The sequence below is a fragment of the Calidris pugnax genome, unplaced genomic scaffold (assembly GCF_001431845.1).
Source record: "Calidris pugnax isolate Ruff unplaced genomic scaffold, ASM143184v1 scaffold91, whole genome shotgun sequence".
NCBI lineage: Eukaryota > Metazoa > Chordata > Aves > Charadriiformes > Scolopacidae > Calidris > Calidris pugnax.
The window spans coordinates 2831032-2838022 of NW_015090898.1; the positions used below are offsets into that span (position 1 = coordinate 2831032).

General features: G+C 45.3%; 1 protein-coding gene across 1 annotated transcript in view; it reads left to right on the forward strand.

The window, feature by feature from the left end:
• The first annotated feature begins 293 nt into the window (after nucleotides 1-293).
• The window catches only part of LOC106891718 (polymeric immunoglobulin receptor-like), a 25328-nt gene continuing 18630 nt past the window's right edge, over nucleotides 294-6991 (forward strand). Inside the window, exon 1 of the mRNA XM_014948434.1 lies at nucleotides 294-467. The gene's annotated coding sequence lies outside the window, so the exon portion shown is untranslated. The remainder of the gene's footprint in view (nucleotides 468-6991) is intronic.

The following is a 6991-nucleotide window of genomic DNA, read 5'->3' on the forward strand; positions in this document are numbered from 1 at the left end:
CAGAAAGCTGTCTCACAGGTGCCCTGCTCCCAGCAGAGCAGAAGACCTTTCATGGACCCGACCCCAAGCAGCCCCTCTTCCCAAAGGAGGTAGAGGTGACCACGACTGTGTCTGGGAACCTACCCTTGGGGTGTCTCTTGTGCAACCGGGAGGTAAATGCCAACCTGCACCCTCAGAGGGGACAGCAGAGCTGGGATGGGCATTGCCTTCCCTGCTCTCCTGTGGGTGGTGCTCACCTGGCAGGGTTTTTTGGATGCTATTCCTTTAAGGCACAACAGGTGGAAATGCAGGGCTAGAGGTACGAGGAGTATTTAAAACAGCCTGGCACTGCCAGAGCCCAGTGTCCAGCACCGGGAGGGAGGCAGGACACTGGCAGAAGGTCCTGGGGTCAGACACCAGCAAACCCGGGAGCAGCCAGTCTTGGAGAACCAGCGAGTACAAAATACTCTGCAGAAGGAACTTGGAGTGTAAGTAATGCCTCTTCGTTGTCATTCTGAAACCCCAAATCTTTCGTACTACCGCTTTTGAGATGGGGAAGGAGAAGAAGAGAAGTCCCGAGACATTTTTAAGGACTCTTCCTCACACGTGTGTGAAGGGAAGCAGCAGTTCTGGAACAGCAGTGAACAGGGGTGCAGTCTTGGTGCTGGGGGGACTGATTTATTTAAAAGAAGGTCAGAAGCACAGGATCAGGCTTATAATGGTTATATTTTCTTCTCTGCAGTAGATTTTTAATCTTTCCTTTCTGGAAAAAAAAAAAAGGCTAATTGTCACTGCAATATTTGCATTAACTTTTAACATAGAAAATAACAAATGTTAGTAAATATTACTGTAGTAATCTGAGATGTCTCCTTTCTGGAAAAAAAAAAGGCTAATTATCACTGCAATATTTGCATTAACTTTTAACATAGAAAATAACAAATGTTAGTAAATATTACTGTAGTAATCTGAGATGTTGCAAATTAGTCTCTGGTCATGACAGTCCTTTGAATCACACCAGAGAAATAACCAGAGGGATGCGGGTTTTGAAATTTAAGGAGGGAATTGTTATGGTTATGTCCTAAATGAGCTCTGAAGACCTATAGAGTTTGACTGAAACGTGAACGGGATGTACGTGGTGTCCCCAAAACTCACATGAGAGAAAAGTAGCAGGTTCTTTTCACATTTATACCAACTGCAAGGGGGTGGGTTTCTGCACACTGGAATTCATTCTCTGGAAAGGAAACAATTCTTATAGGGCTTTTAATACATTTCATCTGAAGTACAGAGAGATTCCAACTCCTAATTGTGCTGCTGGTAACCGTACTCACACCAGCACCATCCACCCACCCCGCAACGGCCATGGCACAGACTGGCTGCACAGTAAGTGCTTCTGGATCACTGCAAGTTCCTGCTCCTTGCAATATTGATAGTGCTGAACTAGAAGAACTATTAAGTGTTGAAGTTGGTTTCACTTTCCAGCCCAAGAGACAAGAAAAAAAAAAACTAAGATGCAAATGACCCGTGATAATCTTATCTGAAAAGCAAGAGGCTGGTGCACGGGGTATCTAACACCTTAAAAGAACATAAAATTAGATATACCGTTCACTAACTTGTGATCTAAGAGCTCAAGGGAACATAAAATTAATCCAGCAGTATAATCTCATCAGAAATTTCAGTCTCTGTCATGGAGGGCTGGCTGGTTATTCTTCTCCAGTTGTTTTCCAGAATACATTCCTCACGTAGGACAGTATTTAACTGGCACTCACAAACATTCTTAGCTAGGAGCGACACTAGTACTGCAGAATTTCCTAAAAAACTGCTGATTTCTTCATAAATCCTGATAATTTTCAATAAGATCTGCCTAGCTGTTCCTGCTCACTGCATCACAAGCTTAACCCCTCCTACTGATTCTCTCCATATTGTGAAGGAGGCATCGGTTTGGAACGTGAAACATTTCTTTTCTGTATGGGTTTAGGTCAGCCTGATCTTTTATCTTAAAGTTGATTGCTCATTCAAAACTCCATGAAAACGTTCCATCCAAGGGAATTGGTGGCTTTTCTTCATCCCGCTCCAGCAAATAAAACTCACAATAAGGTCATCCATGCAGTGATCTTGATGAGCAGCATAAAGATGTAGATAGTCCCAGTCCTGCGCAGCAAGAACTCCACTGTTGTGCCCATGGTGTTCGTGGGTCTTGCTCTAAAGAGATTTGAAGGGAAAAATATTTACTCCATTCTGCTTTCATTTCTCATAGATTTGAGTAACAGGACTACAAAACAGGACTCCTAGATTAGAATAACAAATGTGGCAACTAAACCTTCATGTTTCGTTGATCTCACAGCACGTCCTTGACACTGGTCATTGTTAAGAGCAATAGTTAATAGCTAATGGATTGGACTGTGCTGATCCCTGGCAAGCTGTGTGAAGAGTGTACTTGCTTCTCAGAGCTCAACCCTGCAGCTGAGTCAGCAGAATTTGGGAACTGAACTGTGGTATTTCATACCCACCAAGAGCAGTTGCTTGCTCAGGTTTGCATAACTCTGGGATCAGGTCTTGATCTCTTTCAAATCATTATAAACCTGAAGATATTGCTTGATAGGACAGAGAGAGTCATGAAAGCACCATGGAAACCCAGAGAAGATCCCAGTGAATGATATTTAGAAGAGCTAACCTGGTCCAAAAACACTTTCTGCTAGAAATCTGAAGGCAATATTTGAAAATTTAGGTATATGGTAGTGCTGGAGAGGAAGGTGGTGTTCCCAACCCAAAACAATCCTGCAGGGCTTTCAGCACTGAAGGAGCCAGGGAAGAATCCAACACAAAATAGATGAGGAACGCCAGCACAAAAGGGCTCATACCACAGCTGCTCCACAGCAACCTCCTACTGACCTTCAAAAGCACCATGAACCACTTCCATAGAATCATTTTCTTGGAAGAGATCTTTAACATCAAGTCCAACCATTAACCCAGCACTGCCAAGTTACCATTAAACCATGTCCCTCAGCACCAAATCTAAATGTCTTTTAAATACCTCCAGGGATGGTGACTCAACCACTCCCCTGGGCAGCCTGTTCCAATGTCTGATAACCCTTTTGGTGAAGAAATTTTTCCTGATATCCAATCTAAACCTCCCCTGGTGCAACTTGAGGCCATTCCCTCTGGTCTTATTGCCTGTTACTTGGGAGTTACTTGTTAAAAGTCCAAATTACAGAAACATATTATGAGTTGTAATGAGTTTTTACCCGTCATTGTGGTACAGGTCTACAGTTGGGGTTTATTAACACTCAAACACTTTCCAGGTTTCTCATGTGCTCACACACCTGTGGCCGCGCTTGGTGGGGGTTTCAGCAGCCATTCCCAAGCTCTTGGTCATGAACGTGGCAACTCAAACCAAGCACGGAAAGAGGTGACTGGGAGATAGTCAATGCCATTCACCCAGTAATGGCTAGATCTTCTGCTTCAAAGCAGATTACAACTAAATGTTTTGATTTGTTAGTATTAATCCTGCTAATGATTAGCCTACCTTGTTCTGGTCTTGTATGATATAATTCTTTGAAATCCCTGTTGCATTATACACACAAACACACCAGCACACCGCAAGCAGCTAGAGACCACAGAGCCACCCCCGCCTGGCAAAGTGTCCCAGAAAAGACAATGCCATCACCCTGGTGCAAAGCATCAGAATCAGCACCATTGCCTGCATGGACAATGGGGCACAAATTGTGTCCAGGTTCCTCTCAGCCTCTCTGATCCCTCCTGATCCACACAAAGTGGGCTGCAGGCACCAACCCGCACAGTGCTGTGAATATCGGCTACCAAACAAGGTCCTGGTGACCCATGTGGTGTGGTAGGATCAGGTTTTCCCTGCAGGAGAGGTTTCCAGTGTCCATCAGTCCATGGGGACACCATGGGCTCACGAGCTCATCCCATCCAGGGGATGTGGAACATGCAGAGGGGAACCCAATGTGGCAACTGAGTCCAAACCAACTACATCACGCAGTCCCCAGGAAAAACAGCTGGAGGATCTGCAGTTGTCTGCAAAAAAACCCCATGCAACTGCAAAAAAAACATGGGGTGACCAAATGAGCCTTCTCCTGGAAGGTTGTGGGAGCACTGTGCAAGCCTCGTGCTTAGTGCCAACCACCAGAGCCCCACCAGGACTTAGGGAAACCCCTCAGACCAGTCATGGCATCACTGCCCAGGGCAGATTATTGCTGGTGCTGCCAGACACAGGGGGCACATACTGATGCTGTTGTACCTCTGTCTATGAAGCCCAAAATGAAGCCTCACCTCCACTGCCAGCTCCAGGAAAGCTTTCACCAACACAAAACAAAGGAGAACTATTTTTTTCCCCACTTTCTCTACTCCTGAAAAGTTGAATAGAGCAGTGAGAAGGTGCAGCTGAGTGGCAGGAGGAGTACAGGCTGGGCACAGGCATTTTTCCCTTTCCAGCACTGGTTCTCCAGCAGGCACCAAGCCCTGGGCACACAGCAGGGTGAGGGCTCTGCAGACCCACCAGTACACTTGCCACAAACCTGCTTCTTGGCTGCTCTGAGACAGCACACCTGGAATTTCCCTCTGCTTTCAAGCCTCTTGACTCTTCTGTAGCCCCCTGCAAACCTCTTCTGTCCCATCTCCTCTCTCCTTCCAACTCCACCTCCACGAGCATGAACACAAACCACTTGCACAACCACTTACTTGCACTCCTTTTCATATGATCTCGGCAACTTTTTCTCTTCCCTGGAAGTCTGAGGTCTAGACCTTGTGCTCTGACCAGAGATGGCAAATCCAGCAGCAAATCTTCTTTCAAAGCAAGAAGAAACTAGAGCTCTTTTTCCAAAAAAGCTTGATGAAATTCTCCTCCAGCATCTCAAACAGCGCTTGCTCGTTGCAGAGCCACCTGCAAAGCTCATTTGTGCCATTTCTGTGGGCTCAGAGGTGTCACTCTTGCAGTGTGACACGATGCCGGCAGCAGAGAGGGGGTTTCCATCCATCCAGCTCGGCAGATCCGTGTGGAAGTACAGCACAGATTTTTTTTTTTACATAACCAGTGTCTGTGCTTGCTCAGACTTGCTTTATGTGGCACTTCTGTCCATTCATTCAGTGAGTGGGGGAAGGTTTTAACCACATCTGAGAAAACAGGAATAGAGGCAACCCAGAGCTGCAGAAATTGGTCACACAAGCACACAGGAACCGTTGTTCTTGTGTAGGCACAAGTGCACACACAGGAACCATTGTTCTTGTGTAGGCACAAGTGCACATACGTCCTTGGTGACAGAGAAGCACAATTTCTTTCCTTCTTTAACATGCATATGGAGACCCTGATGCCATCACTCTTGCACACATCTTTGTAGACACAGCTACACCATTATTTCACAAAAGAGGTCTTGGTAACCCTTCCCTACTTGACAAAACAATGGTGCCCCTAACCTTGAACTTGCCAATTGCTTTGGGAAGGAATTAGACTAACAAATTACTTCAATTTTGCCAAGAAGGGGAAAGCTGAGCTGGGATCCTGCTTGCTCTGCAGACAGAGGGCTGGGAAGGCCAGTGAGGTGACCATCAGCCAAAGGAGCTGCTGTTAGCAAGGGGCAAATATCAAGGCCCTTTTTGTGCCATATTGTTTGCTTTCTGGTGAATATGTTATGTTTGTCTTGCTGTCTACTTCTGGGATATCTATGAAAGAGCATTTTTCATGCTCAGTGAGTTAATTATTAGCCATGGACAAGTGGCCACTGAGCAATTAGAAATCACATTACAAGGAAGAAAGCACAACAAAACACCTTTCATCTTAACACGGAAATAAAAGACTTTGTCTTCTACCGGGAATTACCCTTAATAAAATTGTGTCACTTGACACCCTGAAATCAAATTCCTCTGCACGTTTATAAAGACTTGGCACCCATCATCTTCTCTAGAACTTGGAGTACGCATGTAGATCAACATCCACACTCAGGAAATGCACATTCCCATCACTGCACCAAGACAGCGTCCAACAGCAAACTCAGTTCAGGCCAAAGACAACAGTTTTAAGACAACAGAATTAAGAACCTTGGCTTCCTCTGAGCTTTCACTCATTCCTAAACAAGGGACAGGTCAGAAATATCCTGAAGGCTATGGATACGTTTCAAGAGCCCTGCAGCTTGGTTTGAGAGTTCCCAACAGCCATCATTTTGAGTCCTGGGCAGGGGTTAATTTGGGTGCAGTAGGTTTGTTGGATGTGCAGGTGGGACAGTGCTTTATTGGCCTAAGTCTGATTCTTGGAGGGGTAGATCCCTGCATATCACTAACTTTACCAGCAGCTGAGGAAAGAAAAAAAAATGGAGGTGGAAATATTTCCCTTTTTCTTTTGTGTGTCCTCAAAGAGATCAGGGAAACAAAGAGCAGTAATTAAACACTGGCTTCAGATGGAAATTCTGCTCTATGACATAGGGAAGAAATTTGGACATAAGGAAGACATTTTTACAATCAGGGTGGTAAGACACTGGCACAGGTTGCCCAGAGATGTTGTGGGTACCCCATCAGTGGAAGTGTTCAAGGTTGGGTTGAACGGGGTTTTGAGCAGCACGATCTAGTGAAAAATATCCAACGGGGCTTTGAGCAGCACGATCTAGTGAAAAATATCCCTGCCCAGAGCAAGGGGCTGGACTAGATGATCTTCAAAGGTCCTTTCCAAACCAAACTATTCTGTGGAAGCAGGTTTGCGTAAGGAGTGGTTTTGGCACTTGGGCTCACAGGGGAACAAGCCTTCCTTTCACTGCATGAACAACGTCAAGAGAAAATATGATCCCAGCTATTAAACTATGAGAAGTAGCATTATCTCCTGGAAAGGGTCAAGTGGGCAGCTGAGTTCTGGGTGGTCAGGTTGCTGATACCTGCCAGGGATCAGCACTTTTCCACCATTTCTGGACTTCAGCCTTGTGGCAAGCTGTTCCGATTTAAAAGTGTAAAAACAGGTATAATTTCTGATTTTGAATCAAACCTCTTCTGGTTTGACCAAAATTGCTTCTTA